The sequence below is a fragment of the Heptranchias perlo genome, chromosome 23 (assembly GCF_035084215.1).
Source record: "Heptranchias perlo isolate sHepPer1 chromosome 23, sHepPer1.hap1, whole genome shotgun sequence".
Classification (NCBI taxonomy): domain Eukaryota; kingdom Metazoa; phylum Chordata; class Chondrichthyes; order Hexanchiformes; family Hexanchidae; genus Heptranchias; species Heptranchias perlo.
In genome coordinates, this window is record NC_090347.1 from 32,042,600 (window position 1) to 32,058,320 (window position 15,721).

Genomic DNA, 15,721 nt, shown 5'->3' on the forward strand with positions numbered 1-15,721 from the left:
GCATGTGGAACTGTGAGGAGACCTAGTGCATGTGGAACCGTGAGGAGACCTGGTGCATGTGGAACCGTGAGGAGACCTGGTGCATGTGGAACCGTGAGCAGACCTAGTGCATGTGGAACCGTGAGGAGACCTAGTGCATGTGGAACCATGAGGAGACCTGGTGCATGTGGAACCGTGAGGAGACCTGGTGCATGTGGAACTGTAAGGAGAACTAGTGCATGTGGAACTGTGGCACCATTTGTTAGTGCCTTCTGGAAAGGAAGGGAGAAAATGGGAAAATAAAACTAAAAACAAATGTTGTTATAATGGTGAGTGAAGTTCGTGATTTGAGACAGTACAGTTCAGTCCCTTTAATATAACACTTTTACAAAACTGTCTTGTTTATAACTGGCTGACTCTCAAGTTCCACCTTAACAATTGGAAACTATACAAAGAGTGATAGAATGTTTGAGAAATTACAGCCACAAAAAGCCAGCAGTGTCTCATTCTTATAAATGTTGTGACTGGCCTAATGCCCGTTCGATACATTCCTACTTAATAATCGTGGTTCTAAATTCAATTTTAGAGCACTAGGCAGGATTTGCCCACTCCACTCTTGGCGTTGAACACTGCCATACTACAGTGCTGCTTAAGTCACTGGGCCTCACCTCTATTGGTCATTTTATCAAATGCTAGCACTGCAAGAGATAAAATCCTTTCAAATTGATTTCCAATGTCTTACAGAAAGTGCATGTTGCAATTGTCAGCATGGAAAAGTAGTCTGTATTCTCCAGTCTGTGAACAGCTGATCAGAAGAACAGCACCGATACATTAAAAAAAATCATCCAGTGAGCCGCGATTATCTGCATTTCATCATCCACACTTTTAATTATCCATCAAATTCATGGGAATTTGAGTTTAATTTTGCATGAACCAGCTAAAATACATCTGACGCTCTGAAATGATTGTTCACAGACTGTGAGTTCTAGATCTAGGAGGATAATCAGTTGTTATCTGGATATCTTGTACCCGGTTGAAGTTACTATCAACCCTGTTTAGCTTCGAGTCAAAAGACCAGTGGGAAGTCAGACCTTTGGACCAGGATGTTCCCAAACACTTTGCAACCAAAAAATAGCTTTTGAAGCGCAGTCACTGTTGTTACATAGGCAATATGGCAGCCAATTTGCACACAGGAAAGTCTCACAAATGGCAAGTGAGATAAACGATTAGTTCATCTGTTTATTGTGGTGTTCAACAACAAAACTAATGCAGGGAGCAAAATGCAACTAAGGAAAAAAAACAGAGGTTTGCAATCGAGTTTTCCTCACTTTGAGAATCGAACTTGAGTAGGCCAGAACAAAAGATTAGTCACATGCCCATTTTATATGGGTTGAACTCAGCAGTGGGAGTGGAGCTGGCTATAAACCACATGTAATCGGGCGAGGGATCTATCTACATAATTCTAGTGTCTCTGATGAAGCTTCTGCTGACCTGCAGCACAGCCTCTGGCAAAGTCCCAAACTTTTTTGCCACAAAATGCTACATGCTGCACCTCAAGCACAGGGACCTACTAGCTTGACTTTACGGCCAGCGGCAGAGCCTCGCAAGGTCGACCCTGAAGTCTCTTTGGTTCATAAGGGCACAGTTACTATTTGTACATTCAATTGATTTCTATCAATAGCAGGAGGTCATGAGAAACAGATTACTGAATGACATTTAGAAGTGGCTTTGTTCACCATTTCGTACCTCCTTCTTGTAGTGATACCAAATAATTCTGTAAGATAATGCCAGCATTCTAACACCAATGGGTTTGTCACGTTTGGAAGATTAACAGGTAACATAATAAACTTACGGAAGTTTTAATTTAAGTAAGAAACAAAATCAGTAATTGTTCACATCGCCTCTCCATCTGGTGTTTTCATTCTAAATTGGTTAAATAGAATATATTTACAAATCTTAAAGCAATGGCAATTTTTTCAAAAATCGCCATAGCTGGAAGCAGTTTAGCAGACTAAAGAAACAGGCCCATTAATAAATACATGAATGAAATTCCGGGTATTTTAGCAGCACTTAATTGTTTGCTTCTGAGAGCCGCAGTGTTAACATTCGAAATAGGCAAGTCACAATCACCGTCCTTTAAGTATAATCTAAAGTGACTTGTCCTTAAAAGATCTCCAAGCTGAAGTACAATGTATGAAATTTTCCAGATGCCCATCATCGTAATCATTATAATACAGTAGGATCTTGTGAGCATTGATGAAATGAACTATTGATCTTCCTGGCAGAGTGAATTACACTGCCAGCACTTACCCTGGACTTTCAGACGAACATTTATATCTCTATTAGTTATTCACAACTGTATCTCATAAATATAAAGGAACTCAGGTTATACATAAGTAATTGGCCCACAAGTATTAAGCCTCAGTCAGATGGGAAGTATGATTAATTAAGCAAACAAAAAGTTGGCAGAATTATTGTAAAGATTTTCCACACTGTAAAGAGTTCAACCCAGAATGTAGCTGAGGGACATAACCCTTCAGATGTGCTTGCATAATCTTTTTCAAGTAATTTATAAATAATGATTTATTTTCTTTTCATTTTTAGCATAGTCTGATAAAGTGGACTACTGAATTGCCCCTGTGCATTTATATATCACAGCTCACATCTGTAATGGCTATCAATGACGGATACATTAAATAATTTGTTTGGAAACAGTGCACATGATGCAAAATAACATTTCAATATTAATTCTGGAGGCTCCCAGTCAATTTTAATATAGAGCAAACTTTCTGATCTATGTAAACCAGCACTGTGGTAATAGTTGGGCAGCAGGTACTGTTTGATGTTGTAATAATCAATAAATCCATCTCAGTATCAGTGAGCAGATTGAAGAAGAAAGAACCTACATTTATGTAGCACTCGATCACATCCTCAGAATGTCCCAAGATGTTTCACAACCAATTAATTACTTTTTGAAGTGTCACCATTGTTGTTATGTCGGCAAACCCAGCAGCCAATTTGGGTGCAGCAAAGGTCCATAAGCAGCAAATGAGATGAGTGACCAATTAATCTGATTTTAGGAGAACTCACTGCTCTTCTTCAAATAGTGGCGTGGAATCTTTTCATATCCACCTGAACATGCAGACAGGGTTTCGGCTTATTGTCTCCCTGCACTGTAGCATTAACCTAGATTATGTGCTCAAGTCCTGGAGTGCAACTTGAATCCACAACCTTCAGACAGGTGCTACCAACCGGGTGCGGAGGTCAGAAAACTGGAAGCACAGACAATAATGCTCACTGCCCTCCAATTTCTGGACTGTGCTATGGAGGTAGCGGCAAGGTGAAACTTAACCAGCAACCAGTGAAAGCCAGAAAAAAATTGCATCATGAGAGGAAGAGGAAAAAACATATAAAAAAATGTATTTTGCAATAGAAAGTACTTTTTTATTAGAGAAGGAAAAAAAGAGAAAATTCATTGAGATCCTCAGAGACATATGTCTTTACGGGTTGATGCTAGTCCAGCCTGCTTTATAGAGATGGAAAATAAATGAGGCCCATAATGTCACATCTCAGTATCACTTGGTCCTAGGTTAGCTTGTTTCCAGCTTTCTTCTAAGCTTTTCCCAGTTTGCTTCTTCCACGTGTGGTTTCTCACCTGCAACTGAACACATTACTATCTGTATCTTTGGACAAAGCATAGCTACTTATTCAGTGGAGAGGAGGTGTGCTTAATTGAGATGAGGTGAGATGAGGTGATCTTTGTGGCTATCTTGACCACGGTTCCCTCCTGGTGAAATGGTCCATTGCTACGAATACTGGCATTACAGCTAGCAGCTCAGTTAACGAAACTCATCAGAATGATTGCTGGCAGTTTTGTACATTAGGTAGTTCTGGCATTTGAACCTCCACTCATAGGAATGCACAGCAAGGCTCTTAGCTAATAAGTTACTGAATTGCTATCACAAATCATGGTGTTTAATATGTTAACCACATAACCTTCCTTTTTAAGCATAAGTGACAATTCTTGAAATAAATAGCTAAAACAGATTATAATAATAAATCAAATCTTGTCTTACAGTAATATTTTTTTGTTTCTGATCAAGTACACTGGCAAAGCTAGTAAGGTTACAGTTCGCAACATTGGGCTCTACCAGGATAGCACAAAGCATGTAATCCAGAAGCCTGGGCTAGCAATCCAAAGAATGCAAGTTCACATCCCACCATGGAAATCTGAGAATTTGAATTCAGTTTAAAAAAAGTCTGGAAATAAAAAGCTGGCATTAGTAAAAGTGACCATGAAGTTGTCAGATTGTCATAAAAACCCAACTGGTTCACTAATGTCCTGTAGGGAAGGAAACTGCTGTCTTTACCCGGTCTGGCTTATATGTGACTCTTAACTGCCCTCTTTTGTGGCCTAGAAAGCCACTCAATTGTATCAGACCACCAGTGGTTCAAGTAGAAGGCCCACCACCACCTTCTCAGGGCAAGTAACGATGGGCAATAAATGGCAGCCTTGCCAGCAATGCCCAAATCTTGTGAATGAATAAAGAAAACATACAAATCTTAGATTTGAGAAAACAAAACATATCGGGCATGATAAATATATGGACAAAACGTGTGGGTTGGATGGGGGGGGGGGCAGTAAAAATTTTTAAAATCTAAAACCCGCTCCCAACCTGCCCACTTCTGGTTTAAACCGAGACAGGATGAGGGGCTGTGGGCCTCCATTTTGACATGTTTTTTGTTTTTACCCCTGGGGGCTGGGATTCCTAGGCTTTTTATTTCACGTCACATGAGAGGAGGTGAGGAGGTCCGAAACTGCAGGTAATTGCCTTTATAGCACAGCTTGTGGGCCCTGAGGAGCAGGAGTGCTTCCCCCAGTCCCAACAAGCCTACCTGCAATGATCACCCCCACAATCTCCGACACTCCCCCATGATCTCCAAAACCCCCCTCCCATGACCACCCAACCCCACCGATCTCTGAAACCTCCCCACGATCTCCGATCCCCTGCTACAATCTCCGATCCCTGCGCCGACCCCCGACCCCCCGATGACTGATCCCCCCGATGACTAACCCCACCGAAGACTGACCCCTTCGATGACCCCCAATGACTGACACCCCCCCCCCCCCCCGATGACTGACCCCCCGGAGACTGAGCCCCCCCGATGACTCCCAATGACTGACCCCCACCCCCCCGATGACTGAGTCCCCCCCTGATAACTGACACCACTCCCCCACCGATGACTGAGACCCCGATTACTGACCCCCAAAGTCACCCCGACTCCCCCCTGTTGACCGTGTGACTGAGCCCCCTCCCGATGACTAGGCTCCCCCCCGACGAACCCCCCCACCCCCCCCCCACCATCTAGCACTTACCTGCTCACTTCCTGTTCCATCCTCTTCTCCCATCCGACTGAGGCCATCCTGTCAATCAGGCCAGCCTGTCGGGCGGGAAACCATCAAGATAAAATAAAAGACATCCTTACGTCAAAATCGTAAGGAAATTTGGGAAACCTGTGCCTCCGGGTTTCTCGTCAGGAATTCCACCTCCCCACCCCCTCGATAAAATCATGCCCATCAGATGTAATAACAGATGTTGAATTTTGAATGGGTGGGGTGAATTATAGGTAGCTATTTGCCCCAAATGTTTTTATCTTGGATAAGTGGCAACGCTCGATACATCTGTCGTTCATTCCCAGGCTACTTGTTATTTTGTACAATTTACACCAGACGCATTTGTTTTCTTTCAGCAGCAGAAAGGGATGGAGCGAGGGTGCAGATCAGTGGACTCGACGTAACAAAGGACAAGGGGTGTAGACATTACAGGGGCTAGCTCATAGCAGATATTTAATGAAGAGGAAAAATTATCTTGCAACATAAGAATGTAAAGTTTACAGCAATACTTTCAGACAATAGAGGGAAAAGATAAATTATCTTTCTGATAGACTTTCTTGCTTGTCATCTTTGACATACCTGACTCATTGTGATAAGTCAATCTAAAAAGCTATAGTTTCTTTCTAGCTGCAGTGAATGATAGTAATGACCAGATAGAAACAGATGGCATGGAATTGTACAAGCATGTTGCTAGAGATATTTTACTGGCATATTTTCTTAATATAAATAAATGTTCGTTATTTTTCATTATGGATATTCAACACATTCCCAGTCAGTTACTATTTGTTAGTACATCTGTTGTTGGTCAGGTTCGGCAAAAAGGGTTTCAATCATATTTAGAGGGTTGATGAGGGAAGTGCGGTTCATGTTGTGTATATTGACTTTCAAAAGGCGTTTGATAAAGCACAACATAATGGACTTGTCAGCAAAATTGAAGCCCATGGGATTAAAGGGGAAGTGGCTGCATGGATACAAAATTGGCTAAGGGATAGAAAGCAGAGGGTAGTGGTGAAGGGGTGTTTTTCAGACTGGAGGGAAGTGTGTCGTGGTGTCCCTAGGGCTCTGTGTTGGGACCACTGCTCTTTTTGATATACATGGATGGTTATACAGGGCTTAATTTCAAAGTTTGCAGGTGACGTGAAACTCGGAAATGTAGTAAATAGTGAGGAGGATAGTAATCGACCTCAGGAGGACATGGACAGACTGGTGAAATAGGCAGACTCCTGGCAGATGAAATTTAATGCAGAGAAGTATGAAGTGTTACATTTTGGTAGGAAGAATGAGGAGAGGCAATATAAACAAAATGGTACAATTTTAAAGGGGGTGCAGGAACAGAGAGACCCAGGGATGTACCTGCACAAATCTTTGAAGGTGGTAGGACAGGTTGAGAATGCTATTAAAAAGACATATGGGATCCTTGGCTTTATAAATAATGGCATAGAGTACAAAAGCAAGGAAGTTATGCTAAACCTCTATGAAACACTGGTTAGGCCCCACATGGAGTAGGCCCACATTCTGGGTACCACACTTTAGGCAGGATGTCAAGGCCTTGGAGAGGGAGCAGAGGAGTTTTAATGGAATGGTACCAGGGATGAAAGATTTCAATTACGTGGAGAGACTGGAGAAACTGGGAATGTTCTCATTGGAGCAGAGAAGGTTAAGGGGAGATTTGATAGACATGCTCAAAATTATGAAGTGTTTTGACAGAGTAAATATGGGGAAACTGTTTCCAGTGGCAGAAGGGTCGGTAACCAGAGGACACAGCTCTAAGGTAATTGGCAAAAGAGCCAGAGGCGACATGAGGAAAAAAGGTTTTGCGCAGTGAGTTGTAACGATCTGGAATGCACTGCCTAAAGGGTGGTGGAAGCAGATTCAATAATAACTTTCAAAAGGGAATTGGCCAAATACTTGAAGTGGAAAAATTTGCAGGGCTATGGAGAAAGAGCAGGGGAGTGGAACTAATTGGATAGCTCTTTCAAAGAGCTGGCATAGGCACGATGGGCCAAATGTCCTCCTTCTGTACTCTATCATTCTATGATTCTAAATAAGACAGACTAAAAAGGTACTGTAGTCGTATTAATGAAAGATCATTATGATACTATGATTCTACGTAGCTTGACTGTGCTATCAAGAGGGGCCCACAGGCCTTACTGCACAGGAGGAAAGGGGAATCACATGGAGTCACATGCATGCTTTGCTGATCATCCAAGTGGCTAATTCAGTATTGCCACTAGCTAAGGGCTTAGTCTCTTGACTGCAGATGATACAGGGGAAGCTGAATAGAAGGAAAAAACATAAAGAAAAAATGCTGTAGAGAAGTTGGAAAGATGACTTATCCCAATGAACAAACCTACTTTGGCATTACCAGGCTAAATTACTACAAGAAAGATAAACACATTACTTGCCTTTTAACATTTATTTTTCAGATTCCTGTAACAATTAATATAGTAACTCTTTATTATCATAGTATCATAGTATGGTACACCACAGAGGGAGGCCATTCGGCTCATCGTGCCTGTGCTGGCTCTTTGAAGGAGGTATCCAATTGGTCCCATACTCCTGCTGTTTCGTCATAACCCTGTAAATTTTTCCACTTCAAGTATTTATCCAATTCCCTTTTGAAAGTTATGATTGAATCTGCTTCCACCGCCCTTTCAGGCAGTGCATTCCAGATCATAACAACTCGCTGCATAAAAACATGTTTCCTCATGTCACCTCTGGTTCCTTTGCCAATCACCTTAAATCTGTGTCCTCTGGTTACCGACCCTTCTGCCACTGGAAACAGTTTTCCTTTATTAGCTCTATCAAAACTGTTCATGATTTTGAACACCTCTATCAAATCTCCTCTTAACCTCAGAAGCAAAATGCTGCTGATGCTGGAAATCTGAAATAAAAACAGAAAATGCTGGAAATACTCAGTAAGTCAGGCAATATCTGTGGAGAAAGAAACAGAGTTAATGTTTCAGGTCGACATGCTGAGTATTTCCAGCATTTTCTATCTCCTTTTAATCTTCTCTGCTCTGAGGAGAACAACCCCAGCTTCTCTAATCTCTCCACATAACTGAAGTCCCTCATTCCTGGTACCATTCTAGTAAATCTCTTTTCACCCTCTCTAAGGCCTTGACATCCTTCCTAAAGTGTGGTGCCCAGAATTGAACACAATACTCCAGCTGAGGCCTAACCAATGTTTTATAAAGGTTCAGCATAACTTCCTTGCTTTTGTACTCTATGCCTCTATTCATAAATCTAAGGATCCCATATGCATTTTACAGCCTTCTCAACTTGTCCTGCCACCCTGCACTTCCTTTAAAATTGTACTATTTAGTTTGTATTGCCTCTCCTCATTCTTCCTACCAACATGTGTCATTTCACACTTATCTGTGGTAAATTTCATCTGCCACGTGTCTGTCCATTTCACCAGTTGGTCTATGTCCTCCTGAAGTCTGTTACTATCTTCCAAATTGTTTATTACATTTCCGAGTTTCGTGTCATCTGCAAACTTTGTAATTATACCCTCTATACCCAAGTCCAGGTTATTAATATATATCAAAAAGAGCAGTGGTCCTAATACTGACCCCAGGGGGACACCACTGTATACTTCCTTCCAGTCTGAAAAACAACCGTTCACCACTTCTCTCTGCTTTCTGTTCCTTAGCTAATTTTGTATCCATGCTGCCACTGTCCCTTTAATCCCATGGGCTTTAATTTTGCTAACAAATCTATTGTGTGATACTTTATCAAATGCCTTTTGAAAGTTGATATACACAACATCAACCGTACTACCCTCATCAACCCTCTCCATCACTTCATCAATGAACTCAATCAAGTTAGTCAAACACAATTTTCCTTTAACAAATCCATGCTGAATTTCATTTATTAGCCCAAACTTTTCCAAGTGCCTATTAATTTTGTCCAAGATTATTGTCTCTAAAAGTTTCCCCACCACTGATATTAGGCTGAATGGCCTATAATTTATCCCTCTCCCCTTTTTTGAACAGGGGTGTAGCATTTGCAATCCTCCAGTCCTCCTGCACCATTCCCATATCTAGGGAGGATTGGAAGATTGTGGCCAGAGCCTCCGCAATTTCCACCCTTACTGCCTGCAGAAACCTAGGATGCATCCCACCCAGACTGGGTGTCATTTCTACTTTGAGTACTGCCAACCTTTTTAGTACCTCCTCTTTATCTATTATTATTCTCTCCTATATTGCTACTACCTCCTCCTTTACAGTGACATTGGCAGTATCCTCTTCTCTAGTGAAGACCGATGCAAAGTATTCATTTATTACCGAAGCCATATACTCTGCCTCCACAAGATCATCTCATTTTCTATCTTTGACCCCTCAACTACATCACCCCTTTCCAGTGCTATAATAGTTTCTTTGAACAATACTGCTACCTCCATCCTCCTTTCTTTCCTTCCCTATCTTTCCTGTAGCCAGCAACATTAAGTTCCCAATCCTCCCCTTCTTTGAGCCAGATCTCTGTTATTGCCACCGGATCATAGTCCCATGTGGTAACTTGAGCCTGCAGCTCAAGTTACCACATGGGACTATGTGGTAAATAACCACGCTACGTGCATTTACGCACATGTACTCCAAATTCATCTGAGACTGCCTCGCATTTGTCCCCCGTCTCATCCCTCCTATTTCTGAACCATTCTTTACTCTAGTGCAATTTGCCTATCCCAGTCCTTTGTGCACCTTGTTTCTCCTCTCTAACATACTACATTGGAATAAAAAAGCTAAACAAACTAAATGGTCTAACAACTGTCAAAAACATAGGAAGAGTGCCTGTCCCAAATGCTATTGCTGGGCAGCACAATTATTTCGTATTTTTCTCAACCGACAGCACCCAGGTTAATACCGGTAAAGAATCCGGTTCCGTGTTTTTCTGCTTCAGTTACCATTCATGGACTATCAAAAAATCCTTTTGAAAAATAAAAAATAGTTAATTCAAAATGCTCTCAGGATCTGGAGCTCAACTCATAAATGTTTCACACTTCCCCTAGGCCCTTCTCCTCTTGTTCCAGCTTTGTGAAATCCATCATTTATCCCATCAGTGTCAGATTGAGGATATAGAATCTGGTCAGAGCTCGGTTTAGACAGAATGGTAGAATTGTTCTCACATCGCACGCTAAATTGTTTTGAGAAATATTGCAGGAACTCAGGGCTAAATAAATCTTACCTTGTTTGTTTGGTGCACGTAACAAATTTGATTTTTTTTTCCCAGCTCTGCTTCATCCTCTACTTAGGCCTCATTCTTGCTGTTTTCGAAGACACGCTTTTAAAGGCCATATGATTTGCACAGTCTTTTATACAAAGGTACATGAAAGCATAGAAGGGATCCATTACCCTTGGCAAATGCACCAAGTTGATATGTTTCTGTTTGCTTGAGAATATATTCAAATATATTGGTAATAGGTTGAGAGAAATTAGGGTGGAAAATCATCATAGGCAGCACACACCGACTGGGAGGACCGAGTCCGGCCAAATTTGGACCTCTGGCCTCATTAATATTTTTTGCACATTTACCTTGAAGAATATCGAGCCACTTGCCTTGCCAGCAAAATCACCACCGCTGGTCACCATGTGCGTGCAAGCACTTCATTAAAGTTCATGGGGGGAGATTTCCTCCACGATCCCACCTCAAATTGCGGGAAAGTGAGATGATGAGGCCTACCTCCGCCTCACTACCCTGACCAGGATTTCCCTGCCTTTGGCCCCAAGCAGCATTGCTGCTGCCTGATCCTTCCCGGCACATTGTGCTCTTCCATTTACCTCAAACATTTACACGTTCAACCAGCTTGACAATGTCATGCTGCATAGTGAAGTTTGTCATCTGCTACTGTTCGGCCCGTCAGTATCATGCTAACTCTTGTCCCTTTCTCCTTCCTCTAGGTCCTTCTCAGCACCTGGACCCTCTGGAGGAGAATTCAGAGCAGGACCATTCTCCGGAAGATGCACCACCCCACAGAGATTAACACCCAGGGTGGGTTAGATAGTGAGCTAGAGGGGTCTGCACATGGTGAAACACCCAGCTCAAGTGAGCAGGTGTGGGGACTAATGGAAAGGACAACCCAGGAGATGGCTCGCTGGAGGGCAAGCTCTACTCTAAGCTCTGCTGAGGAGGACAGGGGTGCTGACTTCAGGGGCCAAGCCTTCAAAAGAAAACTGCTTTCATCACACATGCAATTGTACGATATATTGAAAAGCCAGCCAAGGAGTTGCCACAACATATCTGAAAGTTTGGAGGAGTCTGCTTCAAGCTTATATGGTCCTGTCACAGGGCATCAGCACTCTGCAGTCCTCCATGGTGCATGTGGCAGCCTCCATGGACATAGGAATATAGGAGTAGGCCATTCAGGCCTAGGAGCCTGTTCCACCATTCAATGAGATCATGGCTGATCTGTATCCTAACTCAATCCACCTGTCTTGGCTCCATATCCCTTAATATCCTAGGCTAGCAATATCTATCGATCTCAGATTTAAAGTTATTAATTGAGCTAGCTTTTTGTGGGAGGGAGTTCCACACTTCTACCACCCTTTACATGAAGAAGTGTTTCCTAACTTCTCTCCTGAATGGCCTGGCTCGAAGTTTAAGGTTAAGTCCCCTTGTCCTTGACTTCCCACCAGCGGACAAAGTTTCTCTCTATCTACACTATCAATTCTTCTCAAAATCCTAAAAACCTCAAACAAATCACCCCTTTTATATTCCAGGGAATATGAGCCTAGTTTATGTAATGTCTCATCATAATTTAACCCTTGGAGCCCTGATAACATTCTGGTGAATCTGCGCTACACTCCTTCCAAGTCCAATATATCCTTTCTAAGGTGCGGTGCCCAGAACTGTACATAGTACTCCAGATGTGGTCGAACCAGGGCTTTGTATAGCTTTAGCAAAACTCCCTCCTCTTTATATTCTAGCCCTCCAGATATAAAGGCTAACATTCCATTAGCCTTTTTGATTATTTTTTGTACCTGATTACTACATCTTACTGATCTGTGCACATGGAACCCTAAATCTCTTTGAACCTCCACTGATCCTAGCTTTTCACTATTTAGCGAGTACTTGGATCTATCCTTTCTTGGTCCAAAATGGATGATCTCACACTTAGCTGTGTTGAAATCCATCTGCCACAGTTTTGCCCCCTCACTTAATCTATCAATGTCTCTTAGTAATTTTATGCTCCCGTCTACACTACTTACTATGCCACCAATTTTTGTGTCATTGGCAAACTTGGATACAGGGCTCTCTATTCTGTTGTCTAAGTCATTAATAAATATAGTGAATAGTTGAAGCCCCAGAACAGATCCTTGTGGGAGACCACTAGTCGTTTCCTTCCAATTCGAGTACATACCTATCTCTTAACCAGGTCAATGCTTTGCCTTCAATTCCATGAGCTTTAATTTTAGCTAATAGTGTCTTATGTGGAACCTTATCGAATGCCTTCTGGAAATCCATATAAACAACATCCATAGACATTCCCTTGTCTACTACTTTAGTTGCAGCTGGCAGCTGGGCCCTCACACCAGGTGTCTGTCTCAATAACTTTTGAAGTTTTGATAGAAGCTCAAACTGCTGTCATCCAGACTCCAGGCTCCCATAAAAGGAAGATGCTCAGACCATTTACAGGAGTGATTGATGCCACTAAACCTGAAAAGATATCCATGGCATATCTCAGATTTTTTTGTAAACTAGCCCTTACAAGATCCCGAATAGCTAGATACACCAGGTCTTTGTCTAAAACTTGTACCAACATAAAATACAGAGAGCGCAGAGCAAGAAAAGACCAGTCAGCCCATGAAGCCCACTCCATTCAGGGCCTGATATGATTATTCTATTGTGGACTTTGAAGGGATTCGCAAAATTTCACATGTTCCCCCCACCCCGAAGATTTATTGGAGTTATTAAAGAAACCCTGGTGTGACTGTTTTAAAAAATCCAAGGTCTCTCAAAATGGCTGCAGTCAGACACATGGCCGAGGACCGGCAGATTTGAAATTGCATTCTCAACAACTTGGCAGGTTTCGTGTCTCAGACAGGTTTCTTTAAACAATGCAGCTGCATTCTAGCCCTGAGGCAAGCTATCAACATGGCCGGCCAACACATCAAAATTCGAGCAGGAAGAGATCGCAGGACAAAAGGTGAACCATCAAGGTACATTCGGAACAATGGTAAAGCAGTTAGCGAACAGATCGATACAGGAAATGGCCATAATGTAAATGGGCCAGAGATGGGGTCCTTTGTCTTACGTTTCGTGCTTAAATCAAACAATGAAGCAAGCTGATAAGGTATGAAAAAAACCTGTTACCAAGAGGGTATAACTGGGCTGCCCAGTATATCTCTCTCGAGTAGCTGCTCTCTTCGCCTCTTGGCCCTGTCCTGTCTGCCTGCTAGCAACTAAGAAGGAAGCCATCCAGTAAACCTCGCAACCACATGTCGACGGCAGCAGCAGGCACAGGGGCCAGGCCTTTTCATCTGTTTTCACCGGTGAGCATTAATTTTCTGGCCGCCACAAGACAACCTAGCATAGGTGTAAGGTTGGGGGTTAAAGGGGATATTGCTAAACTTGTGATTTTAGAATTTTCCCTCGATGTGTCCATTTCTTTCAACCCGATAAGTGTAAGACTGTATTACATCCATAGCGATTTCTTTATCTTCTGTATTATACTGTTTACCTTGTAGTTTTAGTTTTCTTATTAATAAACATTGGTTTTCCTTGTACCAATCCACTGGTCTGTTTGTCTGTCTTTGTTACCACTCGATAAGTCCTCAGCTCAGAATCAGGAAGGGGTAAGCGATTCGCAACCGCACTGCGGGCAGGGCAGCTCAGGAAAACATAACTGGCTGACCTATTATAAGCCCGAGAAACAGTAAAAAAGAAACCCCTTACAGAAATGGCGAGTCAGGCAGGAGCTGAGGCGAAAGTGTGTAACAAGGCAGACAGTGGTGCGGAGGAGGAATCCGCAATGGAGATAAGGTTGTCTGCCTATGTGTGCGGCAAGGTAAATATCGCGAAAAAGTGGGTGGGCGATATGTTAAAGGCCGAGCGTCCCATAGATGCAGCCATCCAGTGGACAGCAAGTAAACAGTATAAGAAAAGTACTGAGAAGGCGGTCTGGCTCTTGTGTTTTAAAAAGCAGGTCTTGGTACGAGACCGTGCTGTAGCAGTACAAGCAGCCAAGATTAAACAGTTGACCCTAGAGCTGCAGGAAAAGACAGCAGCCGAAGAGCAAGGGGTAGCAGCGCTCCAGGCAATTAGCCAAGAAAGGGCGCAGATGGCAAGGGACCACCAGGCAAAGGTTGAGCGCCTGGAATACCAGATCGCTGAGCTCAAAAGTAGCGCTACAGGTAGAATGGAACACCTGGAATACCAGGTCAGAGAGGCGAGAGGCAGTGAGGTTAGGTTAATGGATAAGATCCACAGCCTCACGCAAGAATTAAAAGAGCAGGAGGAGAAAGTAGGCGAGGTAAAGGCAGCATATAAGCTGGCCTGCGCCCAGGGGTTTGAAGACGCAGATCATCGCCCCTGCAGGCAAGAAATAGAACATGGCCTTAGCGAGGGCGAAGGGCATGGTATGCCTCCTTAGCCCGAAGGCGGGCCAGTCGGATTTTACCGGCAACCCAAGCAGGGAAGTCCCACAGGCAGCTCCCAGAACGACACTGGTTAGGGAACCAGAGGCTTCACGGCCACCACCCATAGCCCCGAGTTTTCAGGAGGTCTGGCAGCAAGGGGGGGTGGAGGATGAAGCATTAGGGGAGACCCAGCAATTCCTGGTAGATAGACCAGGACCGGGACCAGTGTACCCCCTCCGACAACGGAGGTACGGCCCGCCCGCCGATGGCGAGGACCTAGGGGCCATCCAGAACCAGTTTGTAGTGCCGCATGGCACCCCACAGCTCAGGGCCATGGTTAGCCATATCCCTAAGCTTACAGTGGAGGGAGACCCCTCTCTACACTTCCGTGAGATAGAGCAGGCAGCGTGCATTAATGACTGCGATGAAGCAGAACAAGCAAAAATGCTGCTGTTTTCTCTGGGGGGTGACCTCCTCCAAACCTTATCAGATGAATGCAAAAGGGGGCAGAAAGATTACGAGGAGTTAATGGATGAGATATTGGAGGCCATGGGACTAAATGATGGGAGTCCGTTCGCCCGGGTGGGAAAAACGGTACAGCTCCCTGGGGAGTCCCCACAGGCTTTCGCAGGCAGGCTGTGGCCAGTCTACCGGAGCGCATGCCCAGGAATGCCAGGGCGGACACTCCTGAACAGAGATCAATTAGCCCACTGGCTCCGCTGTCTCATGACAAACTGCCTGCCCCAAATTCGAACACGAGCTGCGGCCT